At 43.1% G+C, this 18909-nt stretch overlaps 1 long non-coding RNA gene across 1 annotated transcript; it reads left to right on the top strand.

Annotated features, from left to right (window-relative positions):
* The first annotated feature begins 1469 nt into the window (after nucleotides 1-1469).
* Nucleotides 1470-12249, top strand: LOC142818670 (uncharacterized). The gene is made up of 5 exons (XR_012896253.1): nucleotides 1470-1560; nucleotides 3990-4065; nucleotides 11399-11546; nucleotides 11939-12055; nucleotides 12169-12249. It is a non-coding gene; the product is annotated as an uncharacterized LOC142818670 (long non-coding RNA).
* The last annotated feature ends 6660 nt before the right edge of the window (nucleotides 12250-18909 follow it).

Raw genomic sequence — 18909 nt, forward strand, 5'->3', positions numbered from 1 at the left:
GTTCCTGGAAGCAATGATCTTAAGAGAAAGAGGAAGGAATGACAGAATTGGGCTTATGTAGTTTGGAAAAGAGAAGACTGAGAGAGGAATGATAACCGTTTTCAGGTATCTAAAAGGGTGTTGCAAGGAGGAGGGAGACAAATTATTTTCCTTAGCCTCTGATGACAGGACAAGAAGTAATGAGCTTAAATTACAACAAGGGAGGTTTAGGTTGGACATTAGGAAAAACTTCTGAACTGTCAGGATGGTTAAGCACTGCAATAAATTGCTTAGGGAGGCTGTGGATTTTCCATCATTGGAGATATGTAAGAGCAGATTAGATAGACACCACACAGGGATGATCTAGATGTTGCTTGGTCCTGCCAGGAGACTGGACTCAGTGATCTCTTGAGGTCGATTCCAGTTCTAATATTCTATGATCCTAGTTTTGGCTTACAAAAAATTCTTCCAGAGAATAAAAAATTTCTTAAAATATACTTTCCAATAGTAGAGCCACAATGCTACATCTGCAATAAAACCCAGCGAGTGTGAGTGATGAGACTTCTGGATAGAATAAAGGGGCCCTTTAAAATACATTTTTTTCTTGCTTTACAATTATCCAGATCAGCTACGATGTATCACAAAGAGATCACAGTTCTGAACTATAATATGGTTTGAACATTTATACATAAGCAGCAGCATGAGTAATACTTCAGAAGTGACTGGTATTATATTAGTCAGATGGTTGTAAGAGCAGCAGTAATTTATGGAGCAGACTTAAAATAAATGCCAAGGATCCCACTATGTTTTGATTATCGACTTTGAGGAGCTGAGCAGTTGAATGGTAAGTCAGAGCAGTACAGGGCAGTGTTTAAAAGGCACGTTTTTCAAACAGTATCTGTTTTTAATAAACTAGGAAGAAGATGCCTTACTGTAGTATATGGCATTTCTGTGAGACTGTAGCGGGATGGTCACTCCACTCCAGGCATAAAAAGGGTTACAACTGCCCTAGGAGAGGGCTATAGCTGGGGGCCCAATCACGAGAGGCCTTGCAGCAGCCAATCAGAGCTCAGGAGGGCTGTATAAGTGATGGCTGGCTAGGCTAAGGACACTCTCTCCCCAGCCCTGGAGGGAGAAGGACCTAGCTAGCAGTGCTGAGGTAAGGCAGGGTGAGCCAGGGGAGCTCCAGCCTGAGTAGTCCCAGGCTTAGGCCCAGTGACAGGGACCTGAGGGATACCAGGGCAGGCAAAGGCAACAGGTCCACACAATCCAACGTATGATGAGTGGCCATGTCAGACTATAGTTTGCCCCAGAGGTAAGGGGCTACATGATGACTGGGAGTAGGTCACTGAGGCAAGGTGGGTATAGAGTATTGGGGGATTTCTGAGGGGGAGGACCCTAGAGTGTGGGGGCACTCCCATGGGGCAATAGCTGGAGGGAAGGGTGTCGTGGTCTGGGAGGGAAACAGGTCCTAATACAAGCCCATTAACAGGAACAGCAGGCATGACACCAGCCAGAAGAAGGTGCTCCAGCGTTGAGTAGAGCTAATTCCCAGAGTGACCAGCAAGAAACGCTGTGGCGGTGAGTCCACCCTGTTACAGAGACTAACTCACAGTCATGCCAGGCCTGCTCACTCAGTTCCTCTGGGCTCCATCCACTGCGTCCCTGGGTGCTTTTAAGGAGCTGTGGACACTGTCTTTGCTTAGTGTCCCCCTCTGGGACCCTCACTTCTGTCCCTGTTTTTCATTTGTTATCCCCTGAAATGTTTTGATGTCTGGGTTGAGAGGCTCTTCCCCCTTAAGGGGGGCTGGGTTTTAGATGTGGGCAGGTTAATGCTCATGCATCCCCACTGCTTCAACGGCTGCCCTGCCAGCAGAGCAGCAGTGAGTCACGCCCTAGGCAGCAGCATGCCAGCTGCACCACCCCAACAGTTACTGGTCTGTGACTCCGCCCTCATGCATGCAGCAGCAACCAATCGCTAAGCAGAGTCTTTGTCAGTTGATCCCCAACCTCAGTTACTTTCACAACCCAACCAGAACGGCAGATCTGGCTAAGCAATGGAGTGACCCAGCCAGGTACCCTGCTGCTGCTTTGCTGCACACCACACTCTTGAGACTGCCAGTGGGTTGCTGGTCCCACCCCAGCCTTTCCTGAGACCTGCCCCAGTGTTGTCTATGGCCTGCACTCCAGACCTGTTCTAGCCTTGCCTCCACCTCTTGATCCTCTGCAAACCCTCAGGCTCTGACTCCCTGGCTTTGACCTTTAGTCCATAGGTTCTCTGGTGGGGCATGAAGAAATTCTGGGGGGGGGGGGGAGCATGAGGTGACCCAGCCCCCTCTTCAATCTTCCCCCCCAAGAAAGAGCCCAGTCCCAGGCAGATGCCTTAAAAGGGCAATGCCAGCTCTGCTCTTAAAAGGACAACTTTTTTTTTTCTTGCTTAACAATTTTTATTTTTGCTGCTATTTTTGTTTTTCAGCCACCGGTCAGTTACATTTTTTGTTGTTGTTGTTTGCTCAACAAGTTTTGCTGCTATTTTTTGGGGGTAGTGTGAAGGTTTCTCAAAAATCAAAAAGGGGGCGTGATGCTGAAAAGTTTGGGAACCACTGCTTTAGTCTGTACCTGGACTCTGGCTTTGATATCAACTTGGCTTGTGTGGACCCTTTACTTCAGACTCTGGCCTGCACATGGACCCTGCCTATGGTTCTGATTCCAGTTTCTCTATGGACTCTGATCTCAGTTTTGACCTTGTCTCTCCCTGGATCTCAATTCTAGCACTGCTTTTGGCCAAGGCTCAAACTTATGCCTAGCAGTGACCTATGCTCCAGCCAATAGGCCTGATTGTTTGAGGCAGCACCTGACTGTTTCTATGAGCTAGCCAGCTCTCTTGAAAGAAACTACATAAATATGTAGAAAACTAGTAATACTACAACATGTGATACATAGAAGATATATAATCTCAGAGGGTAGCTGTGTTAGTCTGTAGCTTTAAAAACAAGTAGTCCTGTGGCACTTAGAGACTAAAACCCACTCTAACTCATCTGCTTCTATGCAAAATGGGTATAAAAGATAACTCAGGATATTTTACCCTTACTCTTTGTAGAGAATTTTGAGAGCCTCATATGAAAGGCACTGTATAAAGTACACAGTATCATTATTAAACTCCTTTAAATACTGCTGTGCATGAGCCTTTTTGAATTAGCTGTGTTTGGAGTGTACTTATTGCTCATGTTCTTAAGACTGTGATGTGAAATCTTAAAGATCAATGTCCTTAATAAAAACAATTAAATCCACAAAAGAACTGTTCAGGATAAGCACTAGTTTCTTCCATTATGCCCACTGGCATGTGGACCTGACAGTCTTTTGCTTTTTGCTTTATTCTAAGGAACACGACTTAGAGAGCGCAGATAATCTCCATTCAGTGTTTGTGCCTTTAAATGGACTAATGTAGTCAATTCTGTACTGTGCAATCAAGAAGCTATTACACAGCGTTCTGAATTGCAGTGCTGCAGTCATCATAAATCTCTGGTTTTGTTTTCATGTACAGCAGCTTGGTTGTTCAGAATGTTTGCAGTAGGCACAACACATTCAGCCTCTAACTGAAAGAGACTGATTTGTTTTTAATCCCACTTTCCACAAACTGCTAAACAAAAATGTTCAGATTAATTAAAGATCCATGCACGGAGGAGGAATAAAGTGCAGATTTTTCAAGTTATCAACAGAGTATCTTTTGTATTTTGAGTAGTATATATACTGGAAATGTTTACAGTCATAGGGCAAAATTCAGTTGTTGTCATATACTAAAACAAGATTGATATCTGGGTCTGTCTATTTTATCTAGTCTATGCTATACATCCACGGAAACAGAATTCACATAATGATGGCAGAACCATGATAAATTCATTTATCATGCACTCTTGAACTTTCTCACATGAATTCTGACCGTTGTATCTTTATGGCGTTCCTTAATGTGTTCTACACTGTTACTAAGCTCTGCAGTCTTCTCCCGGCAGATTCCTCAGCCCACCTGGAGCCAGAGGCTATATGGGCGTATTTTCACTGCAGAGTTTCCTGGGTCTGGCCACATGGGTAAGTCAAGACTGCCTGCAAATGTCCACACTCCGGTACATATGGCTTGTTCACACTGGCACTGCAGTATTTTAGCACTTGGATTTCTGGAGACATCTCCCAATGTTCTCTATAACTTACTAAGGGTATGTCTAGATTGCATCCCTTTGTCGGCAGAGGGATGCAGATTAGGCAGGTTGACATTGCAAATGAGGAAAGGATTTAAATATCCCGCACCTAATTTGCATAAAAATGGCTGCCGCGTTTTGCCGACTCAACACTTTGTCGGAAAAAAGCGGCAGTCTAGAGGGGGATCTGTTGAGAAAGAAAACCTTTTTTGACAGATCCTGTAAACCTCCTTGCAGGAGGCATAAGAGATCTATCAAAAAAGACTTTCTTTCTAGACAGATCCCCCTCTAGACTGTAGCTTTTTGCAGACAAAGTGCTGAGTTGGCAAAACACGGTCGCCATTTTTATGCAAATTAGGCACGGGATATTTAAATCCCTGCCTCATTTGCAATGTCAACCTGCCTAATCTGCATCCCTCTGATGACAGAGGTATGCAGTCTATACATATCCAAGTCCCCATCTACACTACAGCAGGGACTGATGCACTGAAATTGATCCATCCGCAGTCAATTTAGTAGGTCTAGTGAAGACCAGCCAAATCGAACACAGATCACCCTGAAGTCGATCCCTGTATTCTACCCCCAACAATAAGAGTAGGGTAAATCAATAGAAGAATTTCTTTTGTCCACCTCCCTGTGGTAACATAACCTAAGGTACAGTGATTCCAGCTAGGTTTTTTGGAATAAATTACATTATATTCACCAAGTTATTTGCAAATGTGCCCCATCAAGAGCAACACCAACCTAGCTGTGAGTGCTCTGCTAATCAGCTGGGCAGCATTAGAATTTCTCCTGTGCGCACAGCTTACAGGGAACACTGCTGTGCACCCACTCCTTTATATTGATACTGGAGTGGAGATGGCTTTCCTTGTAAGGTATGTCTATACTACATGGCTCCGTTGACGGAGCCATGTAGATAAGTTTACTAGACATAGGAAAATGAAGCGGCGATTTAAATAATCGCCGCTTCATTTATATCAAAATGGCCACCGCGCTGTGCCGATCAGCTGTTTGGCGGCACAGCGGGGCAGTGTGGACGTGCCGCGGTCAACAAGGGAAGCCTTTGTCGACCGCTCTGGTAAACCTCATTTCACAAGGCATACCGGAGCTGTTGACACAGGCTTCCTTTGTCGACCGCTGTGCATCCAGACTACCCTGCTGTGCCTCCAAACAGCTGATCGGCACAGCGCAGTGGCCATTTTGATGTAAATGAAGCGGCGATTATTTAAATCGTCGTTTCATTTTCCTATGTCTAGTAAACTCATCTACATGGCTCTGTCAACGGAGCCATGTAGTCTAGACCTTGGAGTTTGGCATATGAACACAGCACAGTGTGTGGCTAGAATATTGGTAATTGGGAGATATGTCAGATTAGCTAGATGAAATTCTACGCACTGGGTCATAACAGAATTGATATGAGATTATATCATGGTCCCTTCTTTCCTTAAAATGTATGAATTCTATTAAAATGCTTCCAACCCCTCAGCTAGTTTTTAATTTCATGACTGCAAAAATATTAACCTTGTTTTTAGACCTAGATTTTAAAATTCTGTCATTAGTCCCCTTCTTTTTCATTAAAGGGGTGTTTTTGTGAGTGAGCTAGAGGGAGGAGAAGGGTATGTAGGTGGGGGAAGAGATTCTCCACTGTCCTCAGAGAGGGCTGAGATCTTTTGAAAATCTGGCTCTGATTGTGGCTTTTGAAAACTCTGCCCTTAATATCTCATGGCAGCACCAGTAACAAAGAGCATAGGCACTAGTTAATAATTATAGCTAAATGTTCTTGCTATGTTCTTCCACGAATGTGGGTGGCAGTGCAGTGTGTGCTCTCTGACAGAATCCCACTGACACAAGCACATAACAACAAGGACATCTCAAAAGCACAAAATGCTTACTGACAGTATAGGCTCACTTGGTAACCTTTTGCTTAGGGCAATTACTGCTAATTATTTCACAGAGTTAGAAAAGTTAAAAAAATGTAGGGAGTGCTGAGGATGCACGTTTGCATGATAATAGGCTTTTACTACATACTTGGACAGAAAATGCATGACTTTAAACATCGTGTGTGTGTGAAAGATGTATCTTCTTTTGATATTTGCAATATTACATACTAAACCTAAATAATAAACCACCACTTGTAAAACATAAAGCCATGGCATGGCAGTTACTTATAGATGGAATAAGCATTTCTCAGTTATTTAGAAAAGAATAAATAGTACAAATGCCTCTTAACTTTATTTCCTTAGGTACGTACATGAATATCTGTCTAAGCAAAAAATAGGTGGTTCTTTTTTCTATATTGTTGCAGCTCTGTACTATGGAATAAAGGCAGATTACACCTAGAAAAGTCACACCCAATCATAGCACATAGGCTATGTCTACACTGCAGGGTTTTTCTGGGATACTGGAGGAAAAACTCCACCACTTCCAAGAAACATGCTTGCTCTTCCGCTTTTGCTCTTCCACATTTGCTCTTCCATGAGAGATAAGGGATCCGTCAAAAGAGAAGGCTTTTCCACCATTTGGCCCCATCTGGACTGGGCCAAATGGTGGAAAAATCTCTTCTGGAATAGCAATCAGAATAAGCTATGCAAATTGCAGAGCTCAATTTGTGGAGCTTTTTCTGAAAAATGACTGTAGTGTAGACCTAGCCATAATGTTTTGAAAGTCTTTCCTCTCTTGGGCTATATGTACACTTCAGTCCTTTGTCGGAAAAAGCTTTGCAAATTGCTCTCCGACGGTAGACTTTCCTATGCTGAACTGGTTGCCCACAGACCAGTAACTGTCTGCGGTGGAGAGCTTCCAGATGGTGATGGAGACTTGCTTCTCCAGGGGGATGGCAGGCTGCAGGTGGGTGTCCCGTTGACCAAGGGTGGGGGTGAGCTAGGCACACATCTCCATAAAGGTGGCTTTCCTTATGCAGAAGTTTTGAAGCCACTGCTGGTCATCCCACCGCTCCATGACCGGCCAGTCCCACCAGTTGGAACTGGTGTCCAGCCTCCAAAACTGTCTCTCCACTGTGGGGTGCGGGTGCAAGGGTCTTGCTCCCTCACACAGGGACAGGGGCTCAATGATGAGCTTGGTATTGCTCTTGTGCAGGGCCATGAAGGCAGCCAGCACAAACTGCTGCAGAAACTGCAGCATGGCAGCATGGGGCCATCGCATGTCCAGAGGCAGCTCCGGCTCCATAGCTAGGAATGTGCTGTGGTGTTCAAAAGTGAGGCAACCAGAGCATGCACTGCTGAAGCTTTGCTGTCCCTCAGAGAGGTAGCAAGCACACAGCAGAAGCAGAGAAATGGCTATCCAGGGGAGTCCCTTTAAGTGAGTGTCTCAGCTAGCGTTAGGCAACAGTACCCGGAAGAAACTGCTGACCTAATGCCCTGCCTGAACTGATTCTGGATGGCCTTATATGCGAGATAGCGACCAATCAATGCGGATGCTATCTTCTGAAAAAGCAGATCGCTTTTTCATTGCGCTTTTGCTGTGTAGACACTCTCTTTCAAAAAAAGGAAGATCTCTTTCAGAAAAGCTTCTTCCGAAAGAAGCCTGCAGTCTACATGTAGCCACAGTAAGTTTGTTTGTTGTGCAGAAAGACAGGTTTTGAGTTCTAATAGCAGTCCATCCATGCTTTATTTTTTTACTCTCTATACACAACCATGCATAAATACCTGTTTAGGATTCTGGCTAGTTTAATTCAAGAGATGTTTCCTGTACAGGTTGAACTTCTCTAGTCTGGGACCCTGGGGACATGACTGGTGCCAAACCAGAGAATTTTCTGATCCATAGGAGGTCAGTATTGTCTACCAGCATTACCCACTCTTCAACTGCTTACTGGGTTCTTAGAAGATATTTAGAGGTAAATTAGAGCTAAATAACAGCAAACAACACTCAGAGCCAGGAATGTTGGTTGTAAACAAACTTTATGGAACCATAGGAAACTTGGGTCACACCCATGATAAATGGACATTAACTATATTAATGCAGGGTGATGGATGTTGGTGGCCAGACTAGAGAGGTTCAAATTGTATTAAGAAATACTAAAAGTACAGCTATCAATAGATTGCATTTTAAATTATGTACAGATAAGCACATTGTGAAACTGATTTCTCTCTCAAACTAGTTTTCCCCATACTATCTCCCTTGACTTCAGCAGAGTTATCTTTCATTTATGTAAGTGCAGCTAAGAGACTCAGGTGCTGCAGATTCAGTTGTTGTGTGCACAGAATACCTACATCCAGACATGTGCGAATGTGCATCATCAAGAGCAACACAAACATAGCTGTGAGGGCTCTGCTAATCAGATGGGCAGCATTGGAATTTCTCCTGAGCTCACAGTTTACACGGAACACTGTTGCGCATCCACTCCTTTATATTGACACTGAGGGTACGTCTAGACTACATGCCTCTGCTGACAGAGGCATGTAAAATAGGCTACCCGACGTAGTCAATGAAGTGGGGATTTAAATATCCCCAGCTTCACTAAAATATAAATGGCCACAGCGCTGTGCCGGCTCAGCTGATCATCAGCACAGTCAAGACGCAGATGGGTCGACAAGGGAAGCCTTTGTCGACTGCTCCCTTATGCCTCGTGAAACGAGGTTTACAGGAGGAGTGCAGTATTCTGAACTGAATAAATAATCTAATCACTTTCATTTGTTAATGTTGACATCTCTCCTTCCTCCCCAAATAATACTGTTTCAATGTTGTAATCAAACAAAATGTTTTCTAAGACTTGGTCTCACTACACATCTGGACTTTCCCATAGTGATACAAGGAGTTTTGGTCTGGATCAGTTATTGGATAGAAAACTGAAGGAAAACTTTATGGAACAGCTGGGACTGGTATTGATGAGTCCATAGAAAACACTGTCAGTACTGGGACAGTTCCAAAATAAAGTGACAGACAGGCAGCAGTATTCTGAGGTTGCCATTTTTCACGTAAGTCACAACATAGGAGTGAAATCCTGGTTCCATTGAAATCAACTTCCTAAAATTCCTGCAGAGCTTTTCACAATCGTTAACATCAGCATCCTAACTAAATTTCAGTGTAGGGTAAGTGCTCGCTGCCTGCCTAAATTTCCTCCGTTGGTTATTTTCCGTTGGTTATAATAACCCTCAATTCCTAACCAAAGCTGGTGAGATTAAAAAGACTTGGACTTTTCATCTTAAAAAAGAGGAGACTAAGGGGGGATATGATAGAGGTCTATAAAATTATAACTGGTGTGGAAAAAGTGAATAAGGAAAAGTTATTTACTTATTCCCACAACATAAGAACTAGGGGTCACCAAATGAAATCGATAGGCAGCAGATTTAAAACAAACAAAAGGAAGTTTTTCTTCACTCTGCGCATAGTCAACCTCTGGAACTACTTGCCAGAGGATGTGGTGAAGGCTAGGACTTTAACAGGGTTCAAAAAAGAGATAGATAGATTCATGGAGGTTAGATCCATCAATGTCTATTAACCAGGATGGGTAGGAATGGTGCCTCTAGCCCCTGTTTGTTTGTACATGTGTGACAGGAGAGGGATCATGTGAGGATTACCTGTTGTGTTCCCTCCCTCTGGGGCATCTGGTATTGGCCACTGTCGGAAGACAGGATGCTTGGCTGGATGGACCGCTTGTCTGACCCAGTATGGCTGTTTTTATATTCTGGTGGGAAGACTTGCTCTGTATTTTAAAATAACTCTTTATTCCCAAGTTGGCTGTGCTTCTATGATGGACAAGTTGACATCATTATTGATCATGTCACTGTGATTTCATAATGACTTTATTTTTAGGCAGGGAGTTCCTAGATGCAGTGACAGAAGAGTAAGATTGCACAGTAAAAATACTGTTTGTTTATTGCCAAAGAAAATGGTACCATATTTAAACTCCCAGACTGATATCAGGACAGAAACAAGTGTCTGACTTACTCATTTTAAATTTATAGAGAACTGTAAGGCAAACCTTATGGAGCTGCTGGAAATCAGTGAATGATTCCTAAGAGTAGATGTGACTGGTTCCCACCATTGAAACACAGTCTTATTTGCACCGTTAAACATTGATATTTGGATTAAAATTGCTGAGAAACAGCATGGCCTCTATGTAGATGGCAATGTTGCAACCAGAGGAGATGTGATTCAACATGGGTAGATAGACCAGATTTCTCATGGTAAATATAATTGTACGGACCTTGCAACACTGGTAGCAGCTCAGACTAGAGGCCTGAGTTCTGATCCCAGGAAGCTTGGGGGCAAAGACTTGGGCAGCTGGCCTAAGCTTCTGCTAATGCAATGAAATCCACAAGATTATTTTTAGCACACTAGATCGAATCTGTCTACCCTTGCTGGGAATGACAACTCCCACCTGCAGTGCAGAAAGTGTTATGTCACTTTAAACTTGCTCAGGGTCTGGCCCAGTGTGTCTTTGTATGTGTGACAGGGCATGAGCAACTAGAAAAGATGTCTCTTGGGTTAGAAGCTCCAATTAACAGACCCTACTGCAAGTTGGGGTAATGCCTCCCCCAAATGTGACAACAAGCATTACTTCATTATAGGGCCTCATACTGCTTAGAACCCCCAGACACAAAAATGCAGTTCTCCTCACCTCTGTCCTGGACATGGGCTCAGATGAACCCAGCAGATTATAAAGTCTGAAATTACATTTTCAGTGGGATGATCTTATGTTACCGAAATAGAGGGCCCTATGTGAGAAGGTAGCTGTGGGCAGAACCCCTGTTTGCCTAATTGTGTTCACGTGAGTGTTGATTTTTACACCATTTTACACTGTGCAGTCAGTGCTAGGGAGATTGCTATAATAATGAACCTAAAATGACATTTGCTGTATCTAAAGCCCCTCATTCAAATAGATTCTCCTGTGTTTTGCCCACATATATGAGCTATTCCATGATATTACAATATAATTAATTTAACTGATAACGGAACCTCCTTTAACAGTGCTTAAGTCTTAATAATCTCCCTTGAATTATGTTTCTGCCTAATTATTGGAATACTAAAATGCATAGAGTACCTGAAGCTACAGTACGTCTCACAAGTCAGGACAAGACTGGCTAAAGCACCTATACTGGCCAGAGCGCTATGATCTCACTACTATTTCAATCTGTGAAAGAAGCAGTGAACAAACCCCATAGTAACTCTGTACAAGCAGCGGTGGAGAAAATGGCAAAAGGGTGAGACTTGCTTTCTTACAATGCTGTTTCTACCAAATAATAATAATAAAGTATCTTTTGTAGGCTGGTGCCTTGAGCAGCGATGACTCATGACCTTCTGAAAACGCTCATCTCAGCTGACCATCACCTCTTCAGAACTCTCTAAATAACACTCCCAATGCATAGCTTTGTGTGCCTGTGTGCATACATGTGCACATTTTGATCTTGAAAGGTAAACTAGAGCCAGGATTTGTGTAAAACGATTAGCAATAGTGTATGACTAAGTTTTTGGATGTCAAACTTTAAACTCCAATTCATCTAATGAAGTGGGTTTTATCCATGAAAGTTCATGACCTAATTCATTTGTTAGTCTCTCAGGTGCCACGTGACTGTTCATTGTTTTTAGAGTTACAGGCTAAAACAGCCACTCCTCTGAAACTTTAAGGGGGTTTTCATAGAATTGGTGTTCAAAATTTAGCCTCCAAAGGACCCAGAATTAAAAATCACTTTTTGAAATAAGTTATCTTGCTGGACACTAAAGAGCATGCAATCGGAAACAATCCTGCATTGGCAATTGGATAGATTTAATATATCCCTTCAATGTCTTTTCTTTATGATTTTGAGTCTACAACCAATCCCTGCACCAAAGCCCCTGTCAGCTGGAAAGCACTTTGAGATTGCATGAAGGGTCATAACAAAGAAGCTAAGAACCATTCTGCAAAGTAATGATTTAGGCAAAAGGTATGTCACATTTTCTATGGCCATTAGCTCAGCAGTAGTGTTTGAATAGAGGGAAAAAGCTGATCCTCAGACTCATGACAGATTTGATTTCTCAAGTAAAAATCATATTACAGGTTGAATATCTCTAGTCCAGCACCCTCAGGACCTGACAGATGCTGAACCAGAGAATTTGCTGAACCACAGTCAATATTGCAGTGAGTGGGTCTCTTTTTATTTTTATTTTGCTAAGGTTAATAAATGGAACAGTGCTTCCAATGCTGCTTAATAATGTATGATTAACAGGAGTGTTGTGAACAAGACATGAAAAGTGATTCTTCTGTTCTACTCTGCACTGATTAGACCTCAGTTGGAATATTGTGTCCAGTTCTGGGCACCACATTTTAAGAAAGATTTGGAGAAATAGGAGAAGGTCCAGAGAAGAGCAACAACAATGATGAAAGGTCTAGAAAACATGTGCTATGAGGGAAGACTGTAAGAATTGGGCTTGTTTAGTTTAGAAAAGAGAAGATTGAAAGGGGTAGCATGAAAGACATGATAGCATCTTTCAAGTGTCTAAAAAGGTGTTACGAGGAGGGAGAAAAATTGTTCTCATTGTGGTCCCCGAGGCTTCCAAAGCTGAGTAGCCCTAGACTAACTAAAATCATGCCGGACCATGGATGTTGGTAGACCAAAGAATGCTGACTCAGAAAGGTTCAACTTGTATTAAAGATCTGGCACCTTTAGTTGATCATACTCAATATACATTTGGTAGCACGGGTAAATACACTGGATTGAAATTTATCCCATGAACATACTGCCATTAATTTGTTTCAGGAGATATGAAAAATAATTACATTATCAGAAGAAAAACGAAAGGGGAAAAATGATTTGAGGTTTGAGGATACTCAGGCTGACTGGATTTTTGCTGTACTTGAACATTTTATAACATCCTGTGTTCCTCTCTCTATATTGATTCACATCATTATGCAAATACCATAAATTGCAATAAAATCAATTAATGTGCCATTAACTCTCATAAAAATGTGTAATCACCAGTTTACCGCTGAGACGGTATTTCTGGGTTGATTGCTGGCAGTCTAATGGCCTTGCTAGAAGAGAACCGTGAATAGCACAGTTATTAAATTATCAACAATGCTAGTTTCTTAGTTTCTATAATGAAAAAGATGGGTCAACATTTTCAACTTCAGCGTCTAAAGCCAAGCACCTAACTTCATATTTAAGCACTACTAGCTAAGGGCTGGGATGAGACTGTATGCTGCTAAGAGGCCGGGAGGTGAAGGGGTACGGTGGCTCTTAGCTGTCTTTGCATCCCTGTAATTCTGGGTTGATCAGAGTGTAATTTTGACCAGCTCTGGAGCCCTGTCTCAATTCAGACAACCTCCCCAGGTTGCCACAGTGGGCCACAACACTACCCCAAATGCCTACAGTGATGAATACTGCTGTCCTGCTCCAGCATGCGCCTCCTGCCTCTAGATGTGCCTCAGCATACCCTCAGAGAGTGGGCCCTGAGGGTAGAGAGTGGGCCCTCAAAAGTCAATGTCATGGCTGTCTCCTCCCGTTCTGGCACCAGGAAATTTCCTAATTAAAGAGTCTTGTTGGATCCCTTTACTGCTCTCTGCCTTCACTACCAGCATAATGGAGATGGGGACCAATTTAGCTATAACTACTCAAGACACAGATCTTGGAGTCACTGTGGATAGTTCTCTGAAAACATCCACTCCATAAGCAGTGTCAGTCAAAAACATCAAACAGAATGTTAGGAATCATTAAAAAAGGGATAGAGAATAAGACAGAGAATAACTTATTGCCTCTGTATAAAACCATGGTATGCCCACGTCTGAATACTGCATACAGACGTGGTCACTTCATCCCCCCAAAAAGATATATTGGCATTGGAAAAGGTTCAGAAAAGGGCAACAAAAATGATTAGGGGTTTGGAACAGAACCCATATGAAGAGAAATTAAAAAGACTTGGACTTTTCAGCTTAGAAAAGAGGAGGCCAAGGGGGGATATGATAGAGGTCTATAAAATAACGACTGGTGTGGAAAAAATGAATAAGGAAAAGTTATTTATTTGTCCCTATAACATAAGAACTAGGGGTCACCAAATGAAATTAATTGGTAGCAGATTTAAAACAAACAAAAGGAAGCTTTTCTTCATGCAGCTCACTGTCAACCTGTGGAACTCCTTGCCAGAGGATGTTGTGAAGACCAGGACTGTAACAGGGGGTCAAAAAAGAGCTAGATAAATTCATGGAGGTTAGATCCATCAATAGTTATTAACAAGGATTTAGGAATGGTGTCTCTAGCTTCTGTTTGTTAGACACTGGAAATTGATAACAGGAGAGGAATCACATTATGTTTACCTGTTCTGTTTACTCCCTCTGGGACACCTGGCATACTGTTGGTAGACAGGATACTGGGCCTTTGGTCTGACCCCAGTACGGCCATTCTTATGTTCTTATAATATGACTTGAGCAGGGGTGAAGCTCTGATGCCTCTTTTCAGAGGTGCTGAGTGTCAGATAGCGTGGCTTTTTAAAATCATACCATTTTTGGTATCAAAATGGAATATTTTGGCTTGTGTTTTCAAATGTCCAATGTTCCTGGACATTTGCCTGTTTTGTTCTCTTTCACTGTAGCTCTTCACAGGGACGGCTCTTTAATTTGCCTTGCAGAAGAACCTGAAACAAACCTGCCAGCAAATTGACATGTGAAACAACTGTGACCAAGTCCTGTGAGTTCATTAGCGCTGATGTGGAACTCTACATCTTTAAAGCACCTTATAAATAATAATTACATAGTTCTTTGTCTAAGCTCAATGTTTTGTGGCACTCCTAGGGAGGTACCAACTCTTCCTGGGGAGGGGAGAGAGCACAGCAAATCCTGCTATGCCCAAATATACAGCATGGGATTTGTTTCAGAAGAGAACACTATGCCTCCTTGCCTTTCAGGAGATTTGTTTTGTTGGGGCGGAAGGTGGGAATCTTCGATTGATTATGTAGCTCCACTGGTCTTTCCTATCTGCCCCCACCCCAAATTGGAGGCATGCATCAAAGCAATAGACATCTTCTGCTAATCAGCCTTGCCCTGGTAGCAGCAGGAGTCAGGACCCTGCTTGAAGATGATGAGCAAAATCTGTTGGCTCAGTTTGTTAATTTTATCAGGATGTTATAAGGCTGGATGGTGGTGACTCTGACCTGAAAACAATAACATACAGTGGCAACTAGGTGTCTTTGCGTGACTGGACCCTTTAAGGAGAGATGTGCCTTCCCTTCCTGTGGGGTCAGGTGGAAGCCCGAAGGACCTCTGATTCTTATAAGGACCAGGAAAAGCTTAAAGGAGTTCTAGAAATGCAAAGGACCAGGAAGACTCCTGCAGCAGCCACTGGCTTAGGAGAGGAGGGTGACTCAGGAAGCGAGAACTCCACAGAATGCAAAGGCTCCTACAAGAGTCCCTGGGCCAGGACATGGCAGAGAGATGAGGGGGGAAACCACTGGGAATTGTAATCCACACAGGCCAGAGGAAGTTCTTCAATGTTGCTATTTTGAGTTAAGTTTCTGTTTAACCATTAATTTGTTCTCTAGCTCTAAAGCAGATTTTGGCATGGCCTTACTGGGCCAATGTGCTAGCTGAGGGGCTTGCATAGGTCCTGCAGAAATCCTAGCACCAGCCAGTGTTGAGCAAAAATTTCTGTTTTATTATTAAAGTTTCCATGAAAGCTTAATGCTGGGTAAGGGTGAGGATGGACTTTGCCTATTGGTTTGTTCAGATGAATTCTCTGTAGCCACATAGCTTATGATTCAGCTACAGTGACTGATCCATCAACCATCCATTAATTGTGTCCGCTTATACATAATACATTGATCTCCGAGTGTGCTCCCATTGATGCTGGTACTCCACCAAGGTGAGAAGAGAGCTGGTGTTAATGAAAGAGCAGCCCCCGTCAACCTTACCACGTACAAGACACCACGGAAAATAGGTCGACTTCAGCTATGTTATTTGCTGAAGTACCTGGAGGGTGCTACGGGTAGACAAGGCCTAAGTGGTTGCTAGTACACTGAATCTTCCAGATCAGATTCTTAATGGATGGCATAGAGTCTTCTGCCCTTTGTCCTGGACTGTTTAAAGGACACTCTTGGGCTGTGTCTAGATTGGCATGATTTTCCGGAAATACTTTTAACGGAAAAGTTTTCTGTTAAAAGCATTTTTGGAACAGAGCATCTAGATTGGCATGGATGCTTTTCCGCAAAAGCACTTTTTGCGGAAAAGCGTCCGTGCCAATCTAGACGTGCTTTTCCGCAAAAAAGCCCCTATCTCCATTTTCGCAAATGGGGCTTTTTTTGCAGAAAACAAATCTGAGCTGTCTACACTGGCCCTTTTGCGCAAAAGGACTTTTGCCTGAACAGGAGCAGCATAGTATTTCCGCAAGAAGCACTGATTTCAGACAGTAGGAAGTCAGTGCTTTTGCAGAAATTCAAGCGGCCAGTGTAGACACCTGGCAAGTTTTTCCGGAAAAGCGGCTGATTTTCCGGAAAAACTGGCCAGTCTAGACACAGACTTGTTGAGGAATGATTTCCCAAAAGATATTCAATTTCTGCACTGAATAGGGGAATCTCTTCTGTACTAAGAGAATTTTATCTCCTGTTGTGACAGGGCAGGTTAAAGGGCTTGATAGAAGGGGAGAGAGGCAGCTCTTAAAAAAGGAACAGCAAGGGCCCTGGCTAATCAGGGGCAGCTGAGACAGGGCTGCTATAAAGCAGTTAAGGGCCAGGTGAGCTGATCAAGACTGCAGTGGGACCTCTTTAAAAACCTTCCCTGTGGGGGAGGGTACAGGGAAAGTGGAGGAGTTTGGAGAGTGGAGAAAGAGAGGAACAAATAACTGATAAGGAGACTCAGAGGAGCTGAGCAGAACCACACCAGCATTGCTAAAGGCTGCAGGGGGAGGGGACGGGCTTGGGCAGGGAGTGTTTGGAAACTCCCTTTCCCCATGTGGCCAGAGGAGGACTGTTTACTCAGCCCAGACTGGCTCAGGGCATCAGCCCCAACACTTGTTTTGCTGAGGCACAGAAGGCCAAATGATGAAACAAGGCCAGTGAGACTTGTACTGTGGCCCCTAAACTGTGGGATATTGGACAGAACAAGGGTCTGGGACCCAGGAATGGGACGGACCCTGACACACTGTTCTCACAGGCTTTGTCGTAGGCTTTGAGAGCTTCTTCATCTCGGAAAAGCACAGGATTTATTCTACAATAAATTATAATAATCCAACACACCAGTGTAGCTTTCAGCACTGCAGAGCTGGTTTCACGTTTTCTGTGAATGAGGCCTATGGACAAGTTATGCCTGGCCAGGATTGCCAGATGGCCAGTTTTGAACCAAGCAGTCCAATATTTGAGCTTTCTGTTTGGGAAACAAATTGAGAAAATATAAATGTCTGGTATTTTCTAAATAAGATGTAGTGTAGATTGTGATGTAATGTCAAGTGGTCCGGTATTTGTGTTGAAACCAGCTGGCAACCCTATGCCTGACAGGTGCTATTTTTAAGAGGAAGGTTCCTGATTCACTGTGATTATTGTTTGTGGTACTGCTGGTGGACAAACTGGCTGCTGTGTCCTTCTCCCCATCTTCAAAACTAGTGACCTGCCCTTAGACCTTAAAATGAGGAAATTCAGTATCGTGTCCTAAAAGGGGAAGAAAAGAAACGTACATAGTTTTTATGAAAACTTATTTTATGTCCCCAAAATGGGGAACTAAGTAACATCATTTGAAAGTGTTCCTGTGACTGATTTTTGCCAGAGTGCAGTTTTATGTAATACTAAAATATCTTCATTATCGTATTGAGTCTCAGCCCTCTGTTTGTCCTTAACAAGATCTTAACGAGTGTGTCCAAAATCTGACCTGTCTGAAGGGTAGTTCAGGAGAAAGTGCAATTGGCCTATAAATAATTCACTTCAGTGCCTTGGCTACCATTCACTGTAGCCCTTTTAATACCCTATAAACTCAAATGTACCATGCTATTTCTCTGTTTCAAACAGTTCTCTGGGGGACAGAGATAGGAATAGCTCCATCAGACCATATACTGTGGCGAGCAGAGCAAATGAAATTGCAGTGGCACTGACTCACACATAAGTGCTTGATTTTCTAGGTCATAAAGTTCATGTGGTAAAACATAGCTTATTTCCCTGTCACTGTATTTTATATATATATATATATATATATATATATATATATATGTGTGTGTGTGTGTGTGTGTGTGTGTGTGTGTATTGTGTACATATGTCGAGAAAGTTTTAATGCAACAGGCCTTATTCAGAGAGTGATACCTTCCTAAGCATCACACTGCAGCATGGTGCTAAGACTATTAGGAGGTTAATTGAAAATTGCCAGGTGTTTTGGTGAGCAGAGAACCCACTTGAGTCTGTCTGTCTCAGGGAGGCTTCTTATGCAGCAGTAATGTCACACAAAAAGGGATGAAAGAGGAGTAAGCCTGGGTATGTCTACACTCCCCCGCTAGTTCGAACTAGCGGGGTAATATAGGCATACCGCACTTGCAAATGAAGCCCGGGATTTGAATTTCCCGGGCTTCATTTGCATAAGCCGGCCGGCGCCATTTTTAAATGCCGGCTTGTTCGAACCCCGTGCCGCACGGCTACACGCGGCACGGGCTAGATAGTGCGGACTAGCAAGCCATTCCGCACTATCTGTACGCCTCGTGGAACGAACTAGGGTGGTAGTGTAGACATACCTCCTTGCTCCAAAGCAAGTAGTTTAATTAGTTTAATTTGAAATTGTAATGTATGGTGTCTCTGTAAGGACCCTGCCTCTCTTGCTGAGAGATCCTTTCAAAACTTT

Source organism: Pelodiscus sinensis, chromosome 17 (genome assembly GCF_049634645.1).
Source record: "Pelodiscus sinensis isolate JC-2024 chromosome 17, ASM4963464v1, whole genome shotgun sequence".
Taxonomy (NCBI): Eukaryota; Metazoa; Chordata; order Testudines; family Trionychidae; genus Pelodiscus; species Pelodiscus sinensis.